The sequence below is a fragment of the Myotis daubentonii genome, chromosome 14 (genome assembly GCF_963259705.1).
Source record: "Myotis daubentonii chromosome 14, mMyoDau2.1, whole genome shotgun sequence".
NCBI lineage: Eukaryota > Metazoa > Chordata > Mammalia > Chiroptera > Vespertilionidae > Myotis > Myotis daubentonii.
In genome coordinates this window covers 50921158-50943702 of record NC_081853.1, presented here as the reverse complement: position 1 = coordinate 50943702, position 22545 = coordinate 50921158, and the positions used below count along the sequence as shown (strand labels likewise).

Here is a 22545-nt window from a genome sequence, read left to right as displayed (position 1 = left end):
CGGGGCCAGGCGGCCGAGAGCCCTCTGCAGAATGACACAGCACCCGCACGGGCAAATCTGAGAATCTGGGTCGGTTCCCCATTTAAGGTGACAGTCCTGGACACTGGAGCCCATGTGGAGGGAGACGATGGTTATCTGTCATCCAGGTTGTTGGTGCGAATGCTCCCTCAGCTACCCAGGGTCCCACTGACACCCTCTGAACTCATATACTCAGGTTGGTCGGCGGGTGTTGTCTTGTTGGGGACCTGGCACGGTTTTAGGGACAGGGGAGGATCCAGTGTACCTGGTCCCATCTGCCCTTCACCAAGATCCCCACCCCACACCACCAAGTTCGGCCACCTCTTCCTGCAGCCCCTGCTCTGTCCTGGGGGGCCAGGGCGCAGACACGGCATGGTCAGGGACTGGGTCTCATTCTGCCCAGGATGATGCCCCACACTTGGCTCCACCTCTAGGGATGTCATTTGAACTGCTAATGCCCAGCTGTGGGCTCTCCATCCCCCGGGGCTGGACTCGGATTGGCCAACTGTCCCTGAGAAGGTTGACCCAGGGTGTAAGGAGATTTTGCACCCTCTTGATTTGTTGTTCCTGCCTAATTAACTATTGCTCTGTAGTGCTTCCTTAGCACTGGGTAGGGATATTTTCATTTTATCTTCATCACCATTCATGTAGTAGGTACTGTTACCACCATTTGCAAGTGGAAAAATTGGCTCAGAGAGAGTGGGCCGATGGCTCAAGGTCACACAGCTAGGAAGAGGTGGGGGTGGGCCTGCGTCTCCGGGGCCTGAACCCTGAGCTGCCTCAGTCCAGGATCCTGGTCCCGACTCACCTACCCCAGGTATTTCTGAGTCATGAGCCCTGGAATACGAAGAAGGGACGAGTCCACTCGGATGTGCTCCAGGGGCCGCATTTCCCAGCAGCCGGGCCTCCCCGCCCCCCATGATCCATCCACATGGCTCCCCGGGGTCCCCTGCCCCTCGCCTCTGTACACATCAGTGAGTCATTTCCTCAACTTTGTTTTTCCTTAGGGTTTCAGTCCTCTTAGAAAAGTATCCTGCACAATGATTTATGTCTGCCCCTGCGGATCATTTCTTGAAGTTGTTCCAAAGACTTCCAGAATTATTATGTTTTGTTTGAGTATTAGATTTCTGTCTCTGGAAAATATATCACCGTATGCTATCAACTCTGGACATTAGCTTCAGTGGAGTAAGTTGTTGTTGTTGTTTTATTCCAGTTAATCAAATATTCTGTCTCAGGGCAACCTAAACCTTCGCTGGAGAAATGCTGAGAATTGGGGAGGGGTTCACGCTCAGGGCTACACACCATACGCTCATCCCTGACTCCCCCGCGTACCCCTGGAGGCAAGAAGGGAAATCAAGCCAGACAGGGACAGGCTTCAGGGGCGGAGAAGAAAGCAGCCAGGTTGAGTGGAACCCTCCCCGCAGGGCTGAGCTCCCCGCCTGCTTATGAGAGTGACGGAACTTGGGCTTGGATTCGGATGGCCTGGCTTCACATCCTGGCTAAGCCACTTGCCCGCTGCTGTGTGCCTTTGGGCAAGTTACTTAACCTCTCTGGGCATCACTTTCTGAATGTGTAAAACAATGGTGAACCTCAAAGGGTGGTTTCGAGGACTGCATGACGGCATTGATGTAGCCCCTGAGAAACATGCCTACCGCAGAGTGGGTGCTCAGTGTTGTCGGCGATGCCGGCAGACTGCTTTCTGGAAAGGGCTCTTCGGAACGAATGGCTGGGGATATTTTCCATCCAACGAAAACCAGTAGTAACTCCTGCTTCACGCGGGCAGAGACGGCTGACAGCGCCAGGGAGGCGCCCACCTCGGATCAGAGGAGGTCGTGGACTCCCTGGGAGAGTAGGTGCTTTATTGTTTGATTTATTTGTGCTGAGTTCCACGCAGGGGCTGGCTGGCTGGCTGGCTGCTGCCTGCTCGCTCTCGATGTGCTGTCGCTCCTTGGTGAGCGAGATTCGGTCAGGAGCTGGCCCAGTTTTGGAAGCTGGACTGGTCCTGTCGGAGCGGCCCCGTTCTCTGCGTGTCCATCTGATTCCTTGCCTTTGCCTTGGACTTCCTGTGGAGGTGAGGCGACGGGGGAGTGCCCACCTGCCACTGTGTGCATCCCTGTTTGTTTGTTTGTTTTAAGACTCTTGTCCCATTGAAGAACGCTGCTGAGATCCCAAAGCAAGGCTTCCTCCAGTGGCCCGTCCTTGGGAGGAAGCCGCGTGGGGGGAGCCCAGCCAGACTTCTCACGGGCGCTTCCACCACATCCAGAGACCACACGCGGAGCAGACACCGGGTGGCCGCCCAAGGGTTCAGGACATTCCGGACAACGAGGGTGTGGCCCGGGGACCCCACCCATCCCTCCCTGCCTCGCATGTTCCCTTGTGGAACATTCTGAGCCTCATAGCCGGGGTGTGGGTACATTTCAGGCGACCAGAAATCTCCCCTGCAGTTGCCAGGCACCGGGCACCCCAGCAAGCCAGCCACACAGCCGTCCCTGCTGTCAGCCCTGGCACCTCCTCTCCCTCACGCCCACATCCACCCCATCTCCTGAGCAAAAGCCACCATCCCTCCTCGGGCCCAACTCTGGCCTCCGTCTACACCTGGTCTACCTGTCTCCAGCCTCACACCTGGTCCCCAGCCATATAGCATCCAGGCTGGGCTTTAGAATCACAAATCTGGTCATGTTAGGCTTCCCTGCTCCCCGCAACCTCCTCCCCCCCCCCCCTGCAATCCCCTGCCATGGAGCTAGCCGCCTCTGTTTTGTCACAACACCCTGCAGTTCCAGCTGCCTGCTCTGTTCCTCTTACCCCCTTAGCTGGCAGGGGTCCTCGGGCAGGACTGTGTCCGTGTTGTCCACTTCTGCATCCCAGCAGCCAACATGGCCTTACAGCCGTTGCTTGGGAGTGTCAGAGAGACAAGCGCGGGAGGGTCTAAACACACAAATGTCTGGAATCCTTCTGCTGAGAAGCCAGGAGGACCCGCTGGAGGTAAAAGCAGGTGCAGGGTGGAGAAAGAAGCCCCCGACACCGCACCCACCTGCCATTTCTGACTGAGACGGCGGCCAGGGGCTCCCCAGGCCAGGCGGTGCGCATGCTTCTGGGGGGTTTGGAGGAGGGGGTGCTCCTCTCACCAGGTGAAAGGTGGTGGCCATGGACCAGCGCCTGGTGGTGGAACCCTGGGCAGGTTAGAGAGGACGCACATGGACGTGTTGAGTACGTTCGGTGCCAGCTTCTCGCACATCACCTCAGGTCATCGCCCCCTGAATTTGGTGAGATTGGGTGTACACTTCCCGTCCACCTGATAAGGACACTGAGGCTTAGAGAAGCCGGACGCTGCCCCGTCCTCTCCACTCCTGGTCTGTCAGCCCAGCCGGAGCGGAATGAACCCCCTAGAAAGAAGCCAGTGCTCAGACCCCGACTGCCTCAGTCTGACTAAACCTTCATCTCTGAGTCACAGCCAAGATGAGGTCCCACCATGAGGAAGCCTCCCCTATGATGACGGCCATTAAGCCAGGTGAACAGTTTCTTACCTGGAGATTCCAGGAACTGCCTGGGACTCTCCAGGGAAGAGTGGCTCCGTTTCGGCAGTAAGTGGGATAGCGACTCGCCTCGGCTGGAGATCTTGAGGTCTGAAGCAAGGTCAGGAGTTGTCAGTCTCCGGATGGAGCACGGACAGTGTCAGGAGCAGACGGTGGAAGTGTTGGGAGGAACAGTGGGATCAAATCTCCCCGCCTGTGTCCATAGCAGCAGCTGAGGGTTTGGAGGTGAGAGCTGATGACAGTGGGGTAGATGGAGTTTGTTGGGGCAGCTGTAATAGCCAGGCCATGAGAGAAAGACCGTAAGGTGGTGGTAGAAGGTGCAACACAGTCCAAGGAGAAAGACCAAAGACCTCAGAAAACGATCGTTAGAGGTGGTTCCTGACCTTTTCCTCGGCCCGAGACCAGTCACATGCTCCCGGGTCAACTCTTGCTCATGAGCAGGTCCCAGTTCTAGATGCCAGTGCAGGTCACATGGTCGAGCTCAGTCCTGTCCACACAGAGAGGGTGGCATGGCCCAGGGGTCACCATCACTTACGGGACGGAGTCTCAAATTCAGTCTCAAACGGTAGCTTCCCTCATGTCGATGTTCCAGCCCAGCAGAGGACAGTCGGTCGTGGACTCTCGGGTGAGGGATGAATAGGGAGAAGGGTAGAAGGATGGTGGAGAGGAACGAGATGCCCTACAGAGGAGCCGGCCTTGCTTTCCAGAAAGAACCCCAGGATAATCCCACCCCCTGTTACCTGGGCATTCAGAGCTTCAGACTCCTGAGAAGGAGCACCCCGAAATCAGTAGGCACGATCCCACACTGGGACACTAGCTCGCTGTGTCGCCTCATTAGTGCCTCTTCTACAAAGTAGAACTGCTGCCTGCCATCCGTGCTGTGGCGCTGCAATGACAGGTCTGTACATGCCGACCTCATCCGGGTCTGCTGTACTTTCCTTTCAAATGCCAATGCATTAACGGCGTAGGCCACTCTGCCCCTGTCACTCTAGGGTGGAGTTGGTTTTTGTCATCACTGTCTTGCCATCCCTCGTGAATGACTCACAAAGCACTTGTGGTCCAAACAGACCGGCCCCGTGAAAACACCAGGATTACACACAGCCCCTGACCATGAGCACCGAGGCCAAGGGCAGGCGCATCCAAGGGAACCCCAACCAGGAGGAGAGCTCGGGGACGGGCTGTACGATGAGCTGTCCCGAGCGGTCCACACTCCTCCCCGGATGCCCCCCCCCATGGCAGTCACGGGCCAACCCCCATGCCGTTGACCATCTGGCTCTCCTTCCTTTCATAACTTGGCCACAAAGGAAATCAGCCGGCTCTTCTCCGGCTGGGGTGGTCCTCCTGCTTTTGTGCATTTACTTTAAGGGTTTGGACTAATGCTCCGATCACTTTACATTTGGTGCTGTTGGGTGAAAAGTAAAGAGGTGGCTCCAGCTCAGGGGGGTAATGGGGCTTGTCCGGATGCACACAGGCAAAGCAGTGGTTTTGGTCTGAGCAGAGCCAGATGTGGTTGAGACTAAAAGCTCAAAATGTCTAAACAGCTGTAAACCCAGTGAGCAGTGGAAACGGCCCCAACATCTCCTAAGAGGGTTTTCTTTTCTCATCCTCTCACTGCAGTAAACAGTTTTCTACTGAAGATAAAAGAATTCTAAATTTCAACACTAGTCTGTATTCTGTGTGATGGCTCTGAGAATACTGAGGTCATTATTTCCCCTCAGAATTGGGGGGGGTGGGGGGGGGATTCTAAATTCCACTGAAAACTTTTTTTCAAAGCAACGAGAAAATTGTCTATCATTAATATGCCGTCTCCCAATGGATAATAATGTGATATCAATTATTCTATTATTTCTTATAAGTAAGTTTGTTAACATGAGACGTGAGGCTTTTTTTCCTTCCTCTTACCAAGATGAATCATTCCCTTCTTTCTGGTTCTCCTGCTGGAAATAGGGGTGACCCCTTCGTCCCACCTGGTTAAATGTATACCCTCTTCAAAATTCTATTCTAGTAATACTTTGTTCTGGGGAATATTTGATGTACTTCTGTGGTATCTAGTAAGAAGCTTGATGTAGGCTTTTAGCAAGCTCATCCTAGTTAACTTTCTAAACAGTGAATTTATCAAGACCCTTCTCTTGAACATGGAAGCTGTAATACAGATGCAAATATTTCATGATGGAAACTTGATGAATATATTACAAATCCCAGGTGAACTTGAAGTAGTTTGGTTAGCTGTTGAAGCAGGAATAAGATTCCACTGCCTCTGAAGCTCGTTAGAATGTCAGTTGCCCCAAAAGAGGGACTTTTAGAAAGGGAAATTAGTTTTTAAAAATCAGCAAGTGAATCAACCACAGCCGATTTGGAATTCCAGTCCTGACGGGGAAGCAGGAGAAAGAATCCTCAAATGTGCCATTAAGAGGTGGCAGTAATAGGGGGAGAATACAAATTGATTTTAATGTTAGAATAAACAGCATAAATTTGAAATGCCAACCAAAACACACACATTGTCTCTCCGAGCCCATAATATATCTGTTGGACCAATCCTGACATCGTGCCTCTGAAGGGTGGAGACGGAGCAGGCCCACACGTTCACGTTCACGTTCACGGCAGATCCTCACTGGCAGCCATGTTCGTCAGTGAGCGCTGGGAAACGAAGACATGGGAAGGTGACGTGTCCCCTCGTGGGCCTGATGAATTAAAAATTTGCATGTGTCTGACAATAATTGTGCAGTCCTGGGAGGTAAATAAGACAGTGTGGAAAGCATTTAAATTAAGTGTTGTTTCTAACAAAGCTTTTAGAACTGGACAAATATAAATGATATTGATTGATTGATTGAAATGAATTGCTTAAATCTTTTATTCTGTGGAGCCCAGGGAGTGACCCAAAGCTTTGGGGGAGTACGTGAGCTGGCAGAGTCCTGGTGGCCTTCTGTTTTTATGAGAGCCTGAGCAAATTAGAACATCAATGTTGCCTGAACATTTTGTGTTTTCAGAGGACCTGCCGGAGAAAACAGCACCCGTGAGTGGGAACAATAAAGCAATCTGCTTTGTCTGCATGTAGGGCCTTCGAGGGACGCTCCAGCTATAAAACACTGGCAGCCTCCGCGTGCCTCCTTTCCGCATTTCGCAAAATTAATTTTAAGAACAATGTCTGCTAGGTGCTCCGTCTCTGTGCGTTTCTGTACCACAGATCGGTTCTTCAGACCTCATTTTCTTGAACTGACCGATACTTCGCTGGGGACGAATGAGGAAAACGGTGTGGTCCTGGGCATTTGTTTGGTGACACTCTCCACCAGGGCGCACTGGCCCGTGGGCTGGATGCCAGCCACCAGCCCATCATTTCTCAGTGAAAAGAACCTTTCAGCTCAGTTACCTCCTGGAGAGAGCTGATTTTCCAGCAGTCAGGCTTGATCTGGGTAAATAATTAGAGAGCTGAGAGCTAAGACATCACCCTGGCGCTGTCTGTGATTCTGCTAATATAGCCAGACCCCGTGATTCCATCGCTGCTACAATCTTACCGCTGCCTTTCTCTAAAGCTGCTGGGAGAGGGGAGGGAGGGAGGGGGGGAGGGAGAGAGGGAGGGGAGGAAGAGGGAAGAACAGCAACAAAGCCAGTTGCTTGCATTTGTCTTGAAAGAATTAATGGCATTTTTTATTCTCCTGGTGAAACCAAGAAAACAGTGACAGCTCTTTATCTGCATATAAGAAGGTGAATCTCACTGCATTCCTTTCTCACCACCCGCACCTACCAGGACAAACATGCCCGTGCAATTACTTCCCTCTATCGATTTATTTTAAAAAACGGTATTGCCCCTGGTTTACTGGAATTTGCAGGGCTCTGGCTTGCCCATGAAGATTACATTTCTCAGAAAGCAGACCCTGCAGTGGTTAAGAGCTGGTGGTTGAACTTGGGCAGTTGCTCATTGAAAGCCAATTTAAAAAAAAAAAAAAGAAGAAGCATGGGCTATTGTAACGCATGCGGCTCCCTACAAGGCTCCAGTATCCTGAAACTTTAACACATTTTACCTTGTCCTCTGGGGTGGTGCCCGTGGGTGGAGAAGAGCAAAGGGGTAAGGAATTAGAAAACGGGTTCTAAAGTTCTGGTGAGATTCCCCGTTTTTCTCTCACTCACGTCTTCAGTTGCAACATCTGCAGTTTATTGTACCGTTCATTCTCATTGATTGAGAATCATGGTAAGAAGGCCAATCTGATTGATTAAAAAAGTAGTAATTGTACTAATAGAATTTTATTACTTCCGAGGAAGATCCATAGTTATGGATAAATACTAAGGAATAGAAAGAGGTAACTTCATTAAAATAATTAAAATGCACACCAGGCCTGTGTAACACGATTAGACATTAACTGCTAAGGTTCCTTACCAAACAGTTTCTGGACCAAGAAGCGGAAGACACAGTGAAGGAACAAAAGCCCCTAATTTAGGTGGCCACCCCCCCCCCCCCCACACCCACACACACAGAAGATTCCAAATATCAATAAAGTGGGAAGTCGGCTAACCAGTCCCCCACCCAGGGCCCTGCCTCCACAGATTTCATTATTACAGATTCCAGAATTAGGGCGTTCTTCACTGAGTCGAACTACGTACTTTTGCAGCAAATGCGTGCTGAATCTGTCACGTGGATTGCTCCGGTCACCAACGGGGCAGGCCCAGCGGCCTACCTGGCCTGTGACAAGCCATGGAGGTCAGGCCACCCGGGTAACTTGGGCGGGTCACAGGGCACTGCAGCAGGACTGTGTTTCTCCTGCTCAGAGCATTCAGACCAAACCTCCTGACCTGAGTCTCTTTAAGAAAAATGTTCACCCATTTAGTGAAACAGTTTGTCTTGGAACTAAAAGCAACAATAGTTGATTGATATTAACCGGGGCATCTCTGAGTGGATTAAAACGAACTCATTCATTCATTCATTCCTCCTTCCTTACCTCCCTCTACCCCCCTCCCTTCTTCCCTCCCTCTCTCTCTTCCTCCCTTCCTCCCTCCTTCCTTTACTTCCCTTCCTCCCTTCCCAAACCTACGGAGCTTTTGAAGGCTGTTCTATGGCAAGACTGAGGAAGGTGGATCCAGACTGGAGGCAGGTTAGGGCGGGTGTGTCAGGGAAGCGTCTGGGGCCAGGTGCTTTCTGGTCTGGCACAAAGGAGGTTGGAGAAGGATGAGACACGGTTCACAGGACAGCCCCTGGGACAGTATAGGACTTAAGTATTTCAGGGTGCCGTAGAAGAACCCTCTGGAGGAAAACAAGTGTGGGGCCCCGTTTCTGAAATGCCACTCGCGGGTTTCCGCTTTCCTAGCAGAGCCAGACTCGGGCTCTGCCCGGGGTGAAGTCTTTGTCTGCCTGCGCCGCGCTCGGCTGGGATTGATTTTTGGCCCCCACTCCCGCAGGTTGGGGGCTGGCGATGAGTGCGGAGGAGGCTGGGGGCGGAGTGTGACTCTCTCCACTGCGCCAGGGAGCCCGCTGCTGCTTCGGGATTTTTTTTTAACTTGAAATCCCCATATGACAAGAAGAAAGAGGTTTCTCCCCACATAACGGAGCCATTAGCCTCTGTGAGGGAGGCGGACCAGGTGAGTAGCGGAGCAGCTCGCTCAGGGGCGGCCTCCGGCTCGGCTCCGGGTTGTCCCTGCGCTCTGGGCTCCGGCTGGTGCGCACAGGGCAGCGCAGAGCTAGCCTGGCGGCCCGCCCCCTCCTCCCGGGCCCCACCGTGAGGACTGGCCTCACACTCCCCCAGCCCCTGCGGGCTGGCTCCCCCTCCCCCGACTTCTTCTAAGGGCATTCGCTCCTGCCGGTCATTTCTCACGGGGCAGGCGTGGAAGCGCCTTCCTGGAACCGTCCTTTGGGGTTTGGGGATCCTGCGGGGCGGGGGGCCGGAGCTCTCCTAGGAGGCGGTGCTTGTGCAACCGGCTGCCCGGCTTGCCTTTGCAGGCTGATGTATTGATTTATGTGTAAAGTGTGTTTTATTTTAGTCATTAGGCAGCCATGGATTCATGGAGCCGTCTGCAGTCCCCAGGCACGTTCCTTGCCGGGGATGGGAGACAAAGGTGGTCGGGCCCCCTCCCCCCCCTCATTTCCTACCTGATGACACTGACTTGTTGTTTTAGGGAAAGCTAGTTAGAAATGGCTTCATTTCCTCCCCCTCCGCCCCCCTCCCACCCCCAGGAATCACTGAATTAAATATCCGTGTTTATAAGTAAAGCGCACAGTTATTTTTAAAAGCCTGGCATTTGACAAGTAACTACTTCTGGGGGGTGGTGTAAAGTTGGGGCGATGTGGCCTGTGGTTTCAGGTTGGGGTGATTCTAGACGGATGTTACTTCCTTGACGGTCACCAGCAAAGTCCCCATCAGGGGACATGGAAGGAAGTGTTGCCTTTCAGGGAGGCACCACTTCAGCTGTATTCTCTCTACCCCGATCGATTTTATCCTCCAACTTCGGTTTTCCTCTTGCTATGCTCCTACCCCTCTACTCATCCATCCACAGCCCCATCGTTTTAAAAAAATTATCTCCGCAGACCCGCTTATATTTTTCAGGAATTCCAGTATGCCTATGAACTTGGCCTGGGCTGTGCTGGCAATTTGGTAGGTTAATCTGTCCGGCAGGAAGTCACAGCCTGTGGGTCGATAAGTCCCTAGGAACCCCTCAGCCAAATGATCTAAGTTGTTTTTTAAAGACGTGTAGGCCGGTGAACACTTAGCAAAAAAACGTCTTGACGGATCCTGACAGACTATTTTTAGACTGAGTCCTTTCACAGCCTGGTTCAACCCAACCATTCTAATCAATGTGCAGGGCACTTCTAACAAAAGACGTTTTCACGGTCAGTGGTTAAGTCATTATAATTTCCTTTATGGAAATAGCTGATCTGACAACAATGGAAATTTCACCCCAGAACGGGTATGACTCTGACGTTCAACTCCAGAAGGAAGTCTGCATTTCTTAATATTTTGAGGGGAAGGAGCCTAGATCATACTTAAAAGTAGAGTCACATTTGCTTGGGGGTTGCGTTTTCTGCAAACTTTTTGTATATTCTATTGGATATACTTCTTTTACTTTTTAAAAATGATCTAAATGTTCAATATACTGGTACTGCCAAGTCTTGCTGATATAAAGTAGATGCATATTACATGTATGATTGAGTCCATGGGTTAGAAACAACAGCCGCTAGATGAGAATGATGAACCATCCGTCCGCCTCCATGAGAAGGAGCAAGAGAGAAACCAGTGCGGATCAATAACGGATCAGCCACCCCGTGAAAGGGGCCAAAAATGCTTCTAGTTTGCTCCACTTCTTAAACAGGCTTCTCCTGGTGGCACCCTGGTCGTGTTGAAGGAAATAAAGGCAGAGGACGGAACATTTGCGAGGCAACATGTTGTTTTTATTTTATATATTTACTACACATGTTTTTGAAATGCTTTATTGTCTGCTGAGAACTCATCACAGAACTGAGGTTCTGAAGATGGTGTGAGGGCAGGTTTTTAAGAGGAGTAGCAGGTCCGAGTTGCAGTGCGGTTGCTAAGCAGGAGAGAATCTGGCGTGTGGACCTGGAGTGTGTTTGGTGCCTGCGTTCGGTGTTTCTTTGTGCCTGTTTTCTAGGAGCACACTGCCCGTGTCTGTGAACCACCGCACGGGTGCAGCCTGCACGGATGAGTGTGTGACGACCTAACGCGGCCAGGGTACACTTAGCATCGTGGGCAGCACGGAGATTTTCCTCGGGTCTTGGGGAGAGCAGAGACTCACCACGGAGAGTGCAAGGAAGGGAAGGATTAAAGTGAACTGAGCTGGCTTCCCCGAGCAGAGAGAAGATAGGTCTGGAAATGTGGATTTTTTTGAGTTAAGCAGACAGTAAAAGTCCCCCACCCCCCTTCAATGGCACTGTCTCTGTGTGGCCTTTTGTTTATTGTAAGTGGAGTTGATACTAAACCCTGGGGAGAATTACGGTGTTTATAATCTTTTACTGATGGTCTGAATTCCTTTGTGCTCCCACGAAACACACACACACACACACACACACACACACACACACACACACACACACTTATTAGATAGTAACCCATGCAAACGTGTTTATGCAGTCCTCTTTAAATTCACTTAAAAGAATATAAGGGAATTTTTTAGACACCACTGTAGACCATTACCCTTCAAATCGCTAGTTATGATTATTTTTTAACCTAGAAAGTGGCCTTTTCACTACCAGAAAATCCTGATGATTAAATAGGGTTGTTGTTGTTTTGTCTATTTGTTTACTTATTTATGCTTCTGTCCTAAGAAAGAATAGTAAGTGGAATATTCCTGGGTTTCAGAAACATTTGAGATATACATCCTATTTGAAAGGATTCCCTAAAAATGTATTTTCCTCATTTTGATGAATAATTGAAAGGAAAGGAATATATAAGGCTGGGCAAAATGATATTATAGCTGGGCAGAAGAATATGACATCGTGGTCTGTTGTGGTTGAATCCAGAAGCAGGGGAAAATTTATTTTCACTTTGTAGATGCTATTGATCATCTCTTATGTATTAAGGCTGATGTTGGGAAAGAAATCACTGGGGACTATTGGCGAGTATTTGCTTAGGCATTTACCGGCGCACACATCTTGGATTTGTATTTTTAAACGTAGCTCAAAGTAGGATGGAACCCTTTGGGTGGCTGTTGGTGTTGGCCTCCTGTCCACTGGTTACTAGGGCATCCAGCTGCCCCACCAGGCTGTCTTGAATTCCCTTGAGAAATTGCATGGCATGAACACTGCTAACATTGCCAGAGTGGGCCTCCCTTGCTAGCCAGCATTTGACTTCTGGCCATCTTTTAGTCAAGGCTGTCTCTAGACTCACTTTAACTTTGTCATTTGGGGGTCAGGATGATTTCCCCCCCAGCCCCCCCAAAACTACATCTTCTCCCTGGCCGGGGCCTCAGTGGTTAGAACATTGACCCAGGGACCAAAGGATCAGGGGTTTGATTCCTGGCCAAGGGCATGTGCTTGGGTGGTAGGTTCCCTGGTCCTAGTAGGGGCGCATGGGGTGGGGGTGGGGGCATCCAATCGATGTTTCTCTCCCCCTCCCTTCCACTCTCTCTAGAAATCAATGGAAGAAATAACCTACATATTCTATGTTCTTGATTTTGGTGTCTTTTTGCAGAATTCAGTTCCAGAGAGACAGTAAAATACCTTAGTGGTTCGCCTTTATGTAATTTTCATATTTTAAGCTCTTTATTTCAGGTCAGTGGCCTATTTTGCTACTTGAGATGATGGGCCAATGTTAACTAACCCGTCGCATCTTAGAAAGAATAAATTAAGAATGAGCCTGGTGGCCCCAGAGGCCCTCAGTCACTCGTTTCTGATATGGATTCAAGGAGAGAGAGCTCTCGCCCTCTTCTTTAAGCTTTATCCCGAATCCAGGGCTCTGCTGGCTGGTAGTCAGTAGAGATTCAGGTGGGGTTTGATTGACAACCATGGTCTGGTGTCTCTGCCCCCGGATTTCTCCAGGCGGCAGAGGGGTTAAATCCATGCTTCCCTCTGGACTTCGAGGGTGACAACACAGAAATCAATGTGTACAGTAGCATCAAGTTGTTTAGTTACTAGACAGCTTGTGGGTTTTGCAGTGGAAAGGGGTGAAGTGTCTAAAATTGCACGGCTAATCCTGGATGCTCGATACGGTTATGCCGCCCGAAGAGAAACTTTGGTCCCATATTCTCACACATGTTTTAAAACCAACCCCCCGCCTCCTACCCCCTGCCCCCACCCCCACCCCCACCACCCTGGTGGGCCTGAGTGTCGAATGCACCTAAGTATAATGGGGCCGGGTAGACACACAGGAATGGGTGCCACTCTGGTCCACGTGCTCAATGGGGCCTGGCGGTTCCCCAGCCTGAGCTTGTCACTTCGTGGAACAGATGTGCGGATCAGACGTCGTGGTCCCCTCTAGCACTGACCCGTCTCTCTTCCAAGGAAGCTGGAGGCCGGAGGAGCCGGAGCAGCAGAGAGGAGAGCCGTGTGAGGCCCTTCCCCCACTGCACTGCCTGCGATAAGCAGATAAGCGTGTCCTGTGGTTGGGGCATTGCCGGGGAGTGTGCTGTGCTGGCAGAACAGAGTAACCCAACACCCAGGAAGGTGGTGCAAGGGAAACACTAATGAGAACTCGTTTCCTGTGTGCCGAGCCGGTGGCAGGGACACGGTGAGCCCCGCTCCTGCTGTTTCCACCATCAGCCCCCTGAGGGGTTCAGTTCCTCAGCCAGCTCAGCGGCCATGGTCCCTGGCCCGCTGGGAAGGTGCCTGGTGGGTCGCAGGCCCCGCAGCCTCATTGAGACATGGCTCTTGCCCTCAATGACGGCCTCACAGGACAGGAATCAGGTCGAACCCTACGAAACGGCCAATGTTGGGCCGTTTCTGACCTACAAACACAGCAGTTCCTCGGCTCCCTGGTACTGTTCTTGTTCTACTTCACACAGCAACCAGATCACGAAATTCCCCTGCCTAACAGTGTCCCGCTGCCGCCGCCCTCCGAGCGCCCAGAATAAAATCCAGGCTCCTTACCTTCAGGACCTGGCCTGCCTGCCCTTCCCGCTCCCTGCTCAGTGACAGCTCTCTCTGCTCCTCGGGCTGGCCTCCCAGCGGTTCCTGCACCTCCCCCCAGGACCTGACCTTTGTGCTTGCCCCTCGCATCCCATGGCTGGCTCCTCCTCGTAACCCTAGCACCAGCTCACAGTCCCGTCCCCCCCCCCCCCCAGAGGTGGTCTGGTCCTTAAGCCTCCGCCCTAACCCCATCAGCCCCTTCGTTTCCTCCCAGGTACTTTGTCCCGATCTAACATGACCCCTGTACGTGCTTCTTCATTGTCATCTGCATGACGGTGGACGAGGGACTGAGCACCTTGCCCGGCTTGTTTTCAGTTTTGTCCCCAATGCCTGGTAGTAAAGGGTTTGTTAAGTGAATCTATTGCACGCCTCGTGCACCTCTGCAAAGCCTCTCAGCCGGCAGGCACCCCCAGCTCAGTTACAAGAACTGCGGGCAGCTTCCTGCAGGTGCAACCGGGGTGCCCTGCCTGGAGGAGTGTCTGCCTCTGCTTCCCCTGTGCTGGCCATCACCCCTGGGGCCTCCTGGGGGCTGGGGGCGGTCTGATTCCCCACATCCTCCACCAACAGTTCTGAGCCCATTTCTTGAGGTTCTCCCTGCTGACCTTGCGAGGTCCAGCCAGCCCAGTGATGCCCCCGTATTTCCTTGGCCGCCTCCCCGAAGCCACCCTGCTGTCCTGACTCCCGCTAAAATGTCTGCCTGCAAACCCCTCACAGGCAAGGCTCTGGGGGGAAACTCGGGCTAACAAAGGGGCAGTAGTCTTTGTGATCTTTTTCTAAAAAAACGTCGCACTCAGTAAGTAGCTTTACCACCCAGTGGATTTGGGGACACCCCCCCCCCCCCCCGACAGCCATGGACACCTCCAGGTGTGGCTGCATTCCTGGAGGCAGAGTCTTGGAAGCCTTCCGGAGTCTGTTTCCAGCCGCCGAGAGGAGGGCCCGGGTAGGCTGGGGCCAGGCTTGGTAGATCTCCAGGCCACCGATTCCTCTGCAGGGACGCCAGCCACTGTGGGCGAAGTCGGGTGACCTCCCCGTCGGGGAAGGGGTGGAAACAGCGCACTCACTACCTGCTTCCCTCCCTGTCCACGCACCGCGGTGGGTGTTTCCTGCACTCTTCCCAAGGAGAGGTGATGCAGTGTTGCATTTTTTAACTGTTTTTCATGCCGAGAGAGCTGTCCTCCCAGAACATGCTGGGAGCCAGAGGGCACGTGCCGGCTTGGAGGAAGGCTTGGAGGAAGGCTGGCTTGGAGGAAGGCTTTCCTGCCCAGCGCCCTCTGCGTAGCCGGTGAGCAACCTGGAGGCCAGTGTTTGTGACAGGTTGGCACACCTCACACTTCCCGTTTCAGCCTTCATTTGTGGGCCCTGCGGGTGCCCGTCACTGCACAGGACTCTTAATTTGATAGGCAATGTGTGTCCTGTGATGAACGGTTTCCTGTCCCGTTCATCCCAGGACCTGGATGCTGGGAGTCGAGAGCGCGTCAGACACGCTTTCAATCACGGGCTGGTGATGGTGTTTACAAAACGAAGGGACACAGCGTCAGGCGGAAAGGACCGGCCCTGAGAATAGAGTATCTGTTCTGGCCAGGCCCTTCCTGTGGGAAAGGTAGGACCTTTGCGTAGGCGAAGGCATATCCATCAACCTGGTGTCTCGCGTTACTTAGGGTTTCCAGTGCAAAGCAGAGTCACACGTTGAGAGATGAATCTCCCATCCCTGTCTGTCTTCGGCTCTGATGGGTCTTTATGGAGCAGAAGTAACCAGAACGGCCATTTTTTCCTCGAGGTATAGCATCAGGCCCCGAAAAGAAAGACTCTAAAATAACATCCTGTTTTTCCATTCGAGCCTCTTTAAATCCCATAGGCCCACATGGGGGAATTTGTTGTCTGCTTTCTGAAGTTTTTTTCTTTCATATTATCTTGAAGACCTTGCTCTGATTCCGTGAGTCTTTCATCTTCCTCTTGCTGCTGGCAAAGCAAGCACATCTGGATGTGTTTGTGCCGACAGCTGGAGGGCAATGCCATCAGCATCCTTTGGGTAAAACTGCGTGGCGCCGGAAGAGCTTGCGTAGATGGGGCCACCTCCTTGTCTTTCCTCGGCTCGATCGCTCCAGTTTCTCTGACTCCACCCTCTGGCTTCTTTGAGGGACTGTCCCTGTCTGTTCACGCCTCAAGGGAGAACTGTGTCCGAGGTTTTCACTGTTGGCTTGTTTTTTAAAGCGCCTTTTTTATGTTTCTTAAAAACCTAGACAGGAGGCACAACAGGAATGTGGAAGGGTCATCGGGTGAGAAGCGCAGGATTGCCAGTAACGTAGCACATCTGCGGGCGCTGTACTGGTCTGCCACCACCGTACGGAATTCACTCCCGTGCTTTCTTCGCGAGTCCCTGTTCCCTTTCCGCAGCAGGGGGTGGCCTGGCCCTGGGCACTGTGGAGAGGCACTTGGCACGTGAAATGGGTGGCCTCCTCGCCCCCCTTCCCTCTGGTTTTGTGTCCATGCGCAGTGCCATTCCAGAATCTACCCGTTCCTCTTGGCTATCATTTTAAAATTCCTATCGAGCCGTGACCGGTTTGGCTCAGTGGCTAGAGTGTCGGCCTGTGGACTGAAAGGTCCTGGGTTCGATTCCGGTCAAGGGCATGTACCTTGGTTGCGGGCACATCCCCAGTAGGAGGTGTGCGGGAGGCAGCTGGTCGATGTTTCTCTCTCATCGATGTTTCTAGCTCTCTCTCTCTCTCCCTTCCTCTCTGTAAAAAATTAATAAAATATATAAAAAATAAAATTCCTATCGATATCAGTATGATGTGGATGAAATACCTCACAGATTTGCTTGGTGATGGAAGAAACAAAGGAGGCTAAGGGTGCCCTCCCCCCACCCCCTAGACTCCGTGGATCTGTCTGCTGGCTCCGTTCCCGGGATGGTGCTTTCAGGCTAGAGTTAGCCGAGGAGAGTAGTTTATGGTCATGAAGTGGGGGCTCTGGGAGAGAAATGGGGGACTTGCTGAGGAGACTGTCACATGTGATCCCCCCAGGAACCAGTGCTTCCTAAGTAGAGGTCACTGAGGCCACCTGGCAACGATTGTTATAAGTTCCCACCCCCAGGCCACCCCTCCCCAAGCCCAAGGTTCTGCTGCAGGAGGTTTGAGGCCGGAGCTTGGGATTCTGCGTTTTAACAGCCTCTCTAGTGTCTGTGAGGAGCAGCCTGGGGTGGGTACTTCTCTTAACTGCAGTTTCCACGGGGTAATACCGTCTATTTCCCTAAAAAGGGGGTAATAGCGTCTATTTCGAAGGGTTGTTGGCAGGGACTGAAAGAATGTGTGGGAAAGGGGCCTGGGAACCGTGAAGTGGGACAGACGAGGACTTCCTGAATTAGCGGGTTTCACCCTCCGCCTCCTTCTGAAGTCTCCAGATTGGGTGCTGGAACGTGTTCTGTTCCTTTAGAATCCTGCTCTCCCTTTTCACCTTCTCACGTCAAAATGCCAGGCAAGGCCTTCGAGCCCCCTCTCTCCTTGGATTAAACACCTATTGTCCCAGGTGCTCGGGGACACATCTCAGCTGGTTTTCCTGTCTTTCTTGACCCAGGCGGGTGGGGATGCCTTGTAGTTCGGCCCATGGAGAGAATGGTGTCTGTCTGATTTCGGCCACTTTCTAAATAACCCTTACGATAGTGTCGGTCAGAAATGTCTACAGTTCGCTCTGAAAACACTTGCGAAGAGAGAGCTGGTAGCTCAGAGCCCGTCTGACTCAACAAGTAGCCAGGATGGGTGTGGCTGGTCCCAAGGGTAGCAGCTCCCTGAGCTGGCGCCCGCGTGCCCAGGAGGGATTCCTGCCGTGTGCCGCCCGCAGCTGAGCCTGGCGTTGGAGGCGTCCTCATGCTTCCCTCATCCAGTGCGCCCGGAAAGCTTCTACCCCAGTCCCCGGGGACATGTCCCAAACTCTTGTCACTTACTAGAGACTGTAACCAGCAGAGGGACGCAAAGGCTTTGAACTGGCGATGAGGTGGCTGCTCAGCCATAGTGGATGATGGAGTGCAGGTCCAGCCACGTGGCCTGGGAGGTCCTTCCTCAGACACAGTTGGGTGATAAGCTACAGTGGTCGACGCTCGTCAACAGAGAACAGAGGCCACGCTCCCTTTGTGCGTTATCTCAGCGGGTCTGCTGGGCGGAGCCGAGGAAATAAGTGGTGGGACTGGGGGCGGAGGCTGAGGAGCTTGCCTGAGGTCCTGCAGCTTGTGGGTGGAGTTGGGATTTCAACCCGAGTGTTACCGCGAGCTGTTCTGCTTCCCCCAGTGTGGACGGCAAAGCTTCGTATAAAGCGGGTTGGGCCTTAGACGCCCGAATGAAGGATGGAACAGAATACTAAACTAACACAGGGAGTTCACCGAAATACCGTCAGTATTTCTCAGTCGGTTCCCGGAAGGTCGCAGCCCCAGGGCACCTGTCATGGAGTGCTGGACGCATTCTTTTCTCCCAGGTCCCCCTCCTGGCTTCCCCATCCTTGTTGACAGCACAGCTCGTCGCCAGGCTGTCCAAGCCACAGCCCTCGGCGTCATCCCTGACCCCCTCCTCTGCCCCACCGGCCGGAGGCGCATCTGCTTCTGTCCCTTCTCCAGCGTCTCCCTCCCAGACGATCCGCACAGCCCTGCCAGCTTCTGCCCCGTCACGTGTTCCTGGTCTCAGCGGCCTTCCCGCTCCCCTTCCCTCCCCGCAACCTCGGAACTGATCTCCCCCTTACCCTGCCCCCTTCCGGTGAACATCTCGGAGGTGGGGGCAGGGCGGAAACCGGGTGGACACAGCAGCTGTGGGCTGCACAGTGAGCGTTGTCTGATGGGTTCAGGAGGTTTGGGGGTCCCGGGGTGCCCCTTCCCTGGCAGCGGCTGTGGTCCTAATCTCAATCCGCCCTCTCTCTAAACTTCTGCCTCAGTAATTAGCTAGTCCCTCTCCCCACCAGTGTCATGGGGTGCAGTTGCTGGGATGAGAGGGGATCTACTCTCTGACCTTCTTTAATGCTAGTCCTTCAGGAACATTAGCCATTTTTAGATAAAGACCCAAAATCAAAGATGATACTGTGTTTTAGATCTTTTTTGAAAGTGGAAGGATGTGAGTGTAAAATCCCACCTGGTAAAAGCACGCTTCGCTGCGGGGATGTAATATTCTTTTTTTCTTTTTTAGATAAACTCCAATCTCTCATTTATACTTGGAAACGTAAGGCCATCCTCACATTTCAGACAATTCACTTTTACAAAATAATACTATGGTAATAGTGATGATGATAAAACAAGGCGATCCTCGAGTGGGTTTCTCACGGTATGTCATGTAAGAAATAATCGTTTAGAAACAAGGCCATTCTCCCTGGGAAATTTCTCTTGTGTCTTAAGGACTGAAATTCTAAACTAATCCGAAAGGTGTTGGGGTCTCTCGGTCTCTCGTTTCCCAATCAGCGCTCTAGCGATGCCTTCGGCTTTCAGTCAGTGGTCTTGATTGTGTTAAAACCCAGTTTCCAGGTTTGCTGCCTTGGAGGCCATGGCTCTATTTTCTCCCATAATAAGATGTGAGTTTTCCATCTACAATGACCGGCCACGCCCATCTGGATGCTTGAGGGGAGGGGGGCGGGGCGGGGGGACCTGCTTCATTTCCTTAACATCACCACTTCTTGTCAGTGCTATCTGGCACGCATTCACTTCTTACTGTGTTTTTTCTCAGATTCTCAAAGTAATATATGTTCATTTTAGACGATTTAGAAAATACAAAAAGTATGAAGGGAGAAAATCCCACCCACCGTCGAACCCCAGGGATGACACATGATACTGCTGCCATCGGATGCCTCATTTCTTGGGCTGTGCAGATACAAGCTTGAAATTGGAATTCTGCTCTGCCCACAGTTTCATATCCTGTTTTCTCCCCACTTTTCATTTTATTTGGAGTGAGTTCTCAGGACATTAAGCCTTCTCCGAAAACGTAATTTTAATAGGTGAACAGTATTCCGCCTAAGAGTGTGGGAGCGCCTGGGTTCATTCCCTTGCTCACCTCCTGCTGGATGCTCACGTTGTTCCGCTTTTTCACTGGAACGAATCGTGATCCCGTCAATGTCATTGTTAATAAACTTCATGCACATCTCCGCCTTGCACTTCCATGTCTGCAACTTTTTAAAGTGGAGATGTATTGTACATCCAATAAAACCCACCGTCTGGGCACCACAACACAACAAGGGAAAGAAATAAGGGGTCTAAGAATTGAAAAGAGAAGAAATTCATCATTTTTTTAGAAACCCACGAGGCTGTCTACTGAGAAAATCCAAGGTAATCTACGTGATTAGAACCATCCAGTGAATTCAGAAAACTTTCGGGACTTTCAAAAATGTTCCTAAACACTTCTAAGTAAAAAATGAAATGTGAAAGATTGCATTAACTATACAAATGAAAACACTCAGAAATAAATCCGATAAGAAAAGTGTGAGTACATATGGAAATAATTATAAAACTTCATTGAAGGACAAGAAAGAGTAAATAAATAAAAGGCCTAAAGTAATTCTGTAAAAATGGCACATTTCCTCCAAATTAATATATTGGTTCAGAACAGTTTCAATAAATGCTTTGATAAAATCTTCCACAGAATTTAAGGAGCTGACCCTAAAATTCACATGGAAGAATAAAAGACTAAGAAAACCCAGACAAAGAGAGAGAAGGTAGCCTGGCAAAGTGAGAGAGGGTTTTAATCACAAAGACAGTGATTAAAATGATGTGGTGTTTGGAGAGATGTTATATTGGGATTCTCTCGTCTGTCTTCTTTGGCCTGGGAGTTTATCAGTTATATTTTAGCGGTGGTACCATTTATCGGTGGAAAAAGGGAGCCAATCAATATATTAATGCTACGATGACTGACTCTTCATACAGGGAAATATAAATTTAGCATTAGTAAATTCCAGGTGGATCGAAGACCTAAATGTGAAAGACAACATTTTAAAATAATTAAGAAGAAAGCCAGGCCGATATCTTTTTGACCTTATGGACGGACAGATTTCTTAAAACACAAAAAAGCGCCCAAGTGGTTAAAGGAAAAGACAGATAAATTTTGTGAACGGAAGTTCAAACTTCTGAAGGACAGTAGAAGCTCTTTGTAGAAGGTGGAAGCGCCAGCCCCTCTCGGGGAGAAGATAATTCGCAGCTGTAACAAGGAACTAATTCTGATTTCCCCGAGAAATCCACTGACAAGCCAAGAGAGAGATGTCCACATGTGGGGGGGAGCTCTTTGCAGATGCTTTTTATATGGTGATCCGTAACATTTGAAAACATGCTCAATTAGTAATGGGGGCCATGCTCATCAAAACCTCAGAAGGCAGCCATTCCACAGCCACCAGATCAGCGAGGACGTCGCAGTGGGGAAAACGGAGCGCTGTCGGGAGGACGCGCGTGGTGTGCTTTTTTTTTTTTTCCTTCTGGTTTTTAATATAAAAGACGTGTCACACCCTCGCCGGTTTGGCTCAGTGGGTAGAGCGTGGGCTCTCGGGCTGAAGGGTCCCAGGTTTGATTCCGGTCAAGGGCACGTCCATCATACCTCAGTTGTAGGCTTGGTCCCTGGCCCAGTTGGGGGCGCGTATGGGAGGCAACCAATTGATGTGTCTCTCTCACATCGATGAGCAGTTTCTCAGCTGCATCTGAAGAGAGGGGCCCCTTGAACTCAATTCTATCTGAATCTTAAAGTCGCACTGTTCACTGTGACCGGCACCCATGGGTGTGCACGCACTGTGCTCTGCACCGCTCTGTGGAGCAGACCCCCTTCCCACCAATCGAAAGGTGACTCTGCCCCCGTATTAATGATCTGGAGCTGGAGATCTTAATATAGAAGAACAAAAATGATACCTCAACATATCTGAGCTGATAAATTATTTTTAGATATTTCCCTTAGTTTCACATTGTTAGAGATTTTTTTTCCCAAAAAAAAATATGCAGACGGAGAAGTCCGTGTCCTACTTAGTCAACTTGTTTCCCGTTGCCTGCAGGATACAATGAAATCGCTTCACCTGCAAGGTGCGTCCCAGGCAGGCGGCCTCCCCCCTGCGGTCCCCGTCCCCCGGCCGCTCTGCCTGCCCTGCTCTGTGCACCCCCTTCAGTTGCTTCCTGTGCTGGGAGTGCCCCTCCACCCCCCCCCCGACAGGCCAACAGCCCTCCCCTCCTCACCCATTCCCTCCAGGCCACAGACCAGCTCCTCCCCAAGCCTTCCGACTCCCCACAAACGCCTGCAGCTTGTTCAGACACCCAGGAGAGCACCCTAAGTTGTCCTCTGCCCTCCGTCTTTCTTCCTGGCTGGTCCCTGAGCTCTTGGAGGCCAGAAGTCTTCACTATGCGCCCCCCCCCCCCGCCCCCCCTGTTCCCAGCATGTAGTAAAGAAAATTGCCTCCGGGCGGCCACAAGTACAGTGTCTATGAAACAAATCCCAGAGCACACAG

The 22545-nt window shown here is 51.5% G+C and overlaps 1 long non-coding RNA gene across 1 annotated transcript in view; it reads left to right on the top strand.

The window, feature by feature from the left end:
* LOC132215702 (uncharacterized) overlaps positions 1-22545 on the top strand; it is an 86882-nt gene that overhangs the window by 13092 nt on the left and 51245 nt on the right. The window lies entirely within an intron of this gene.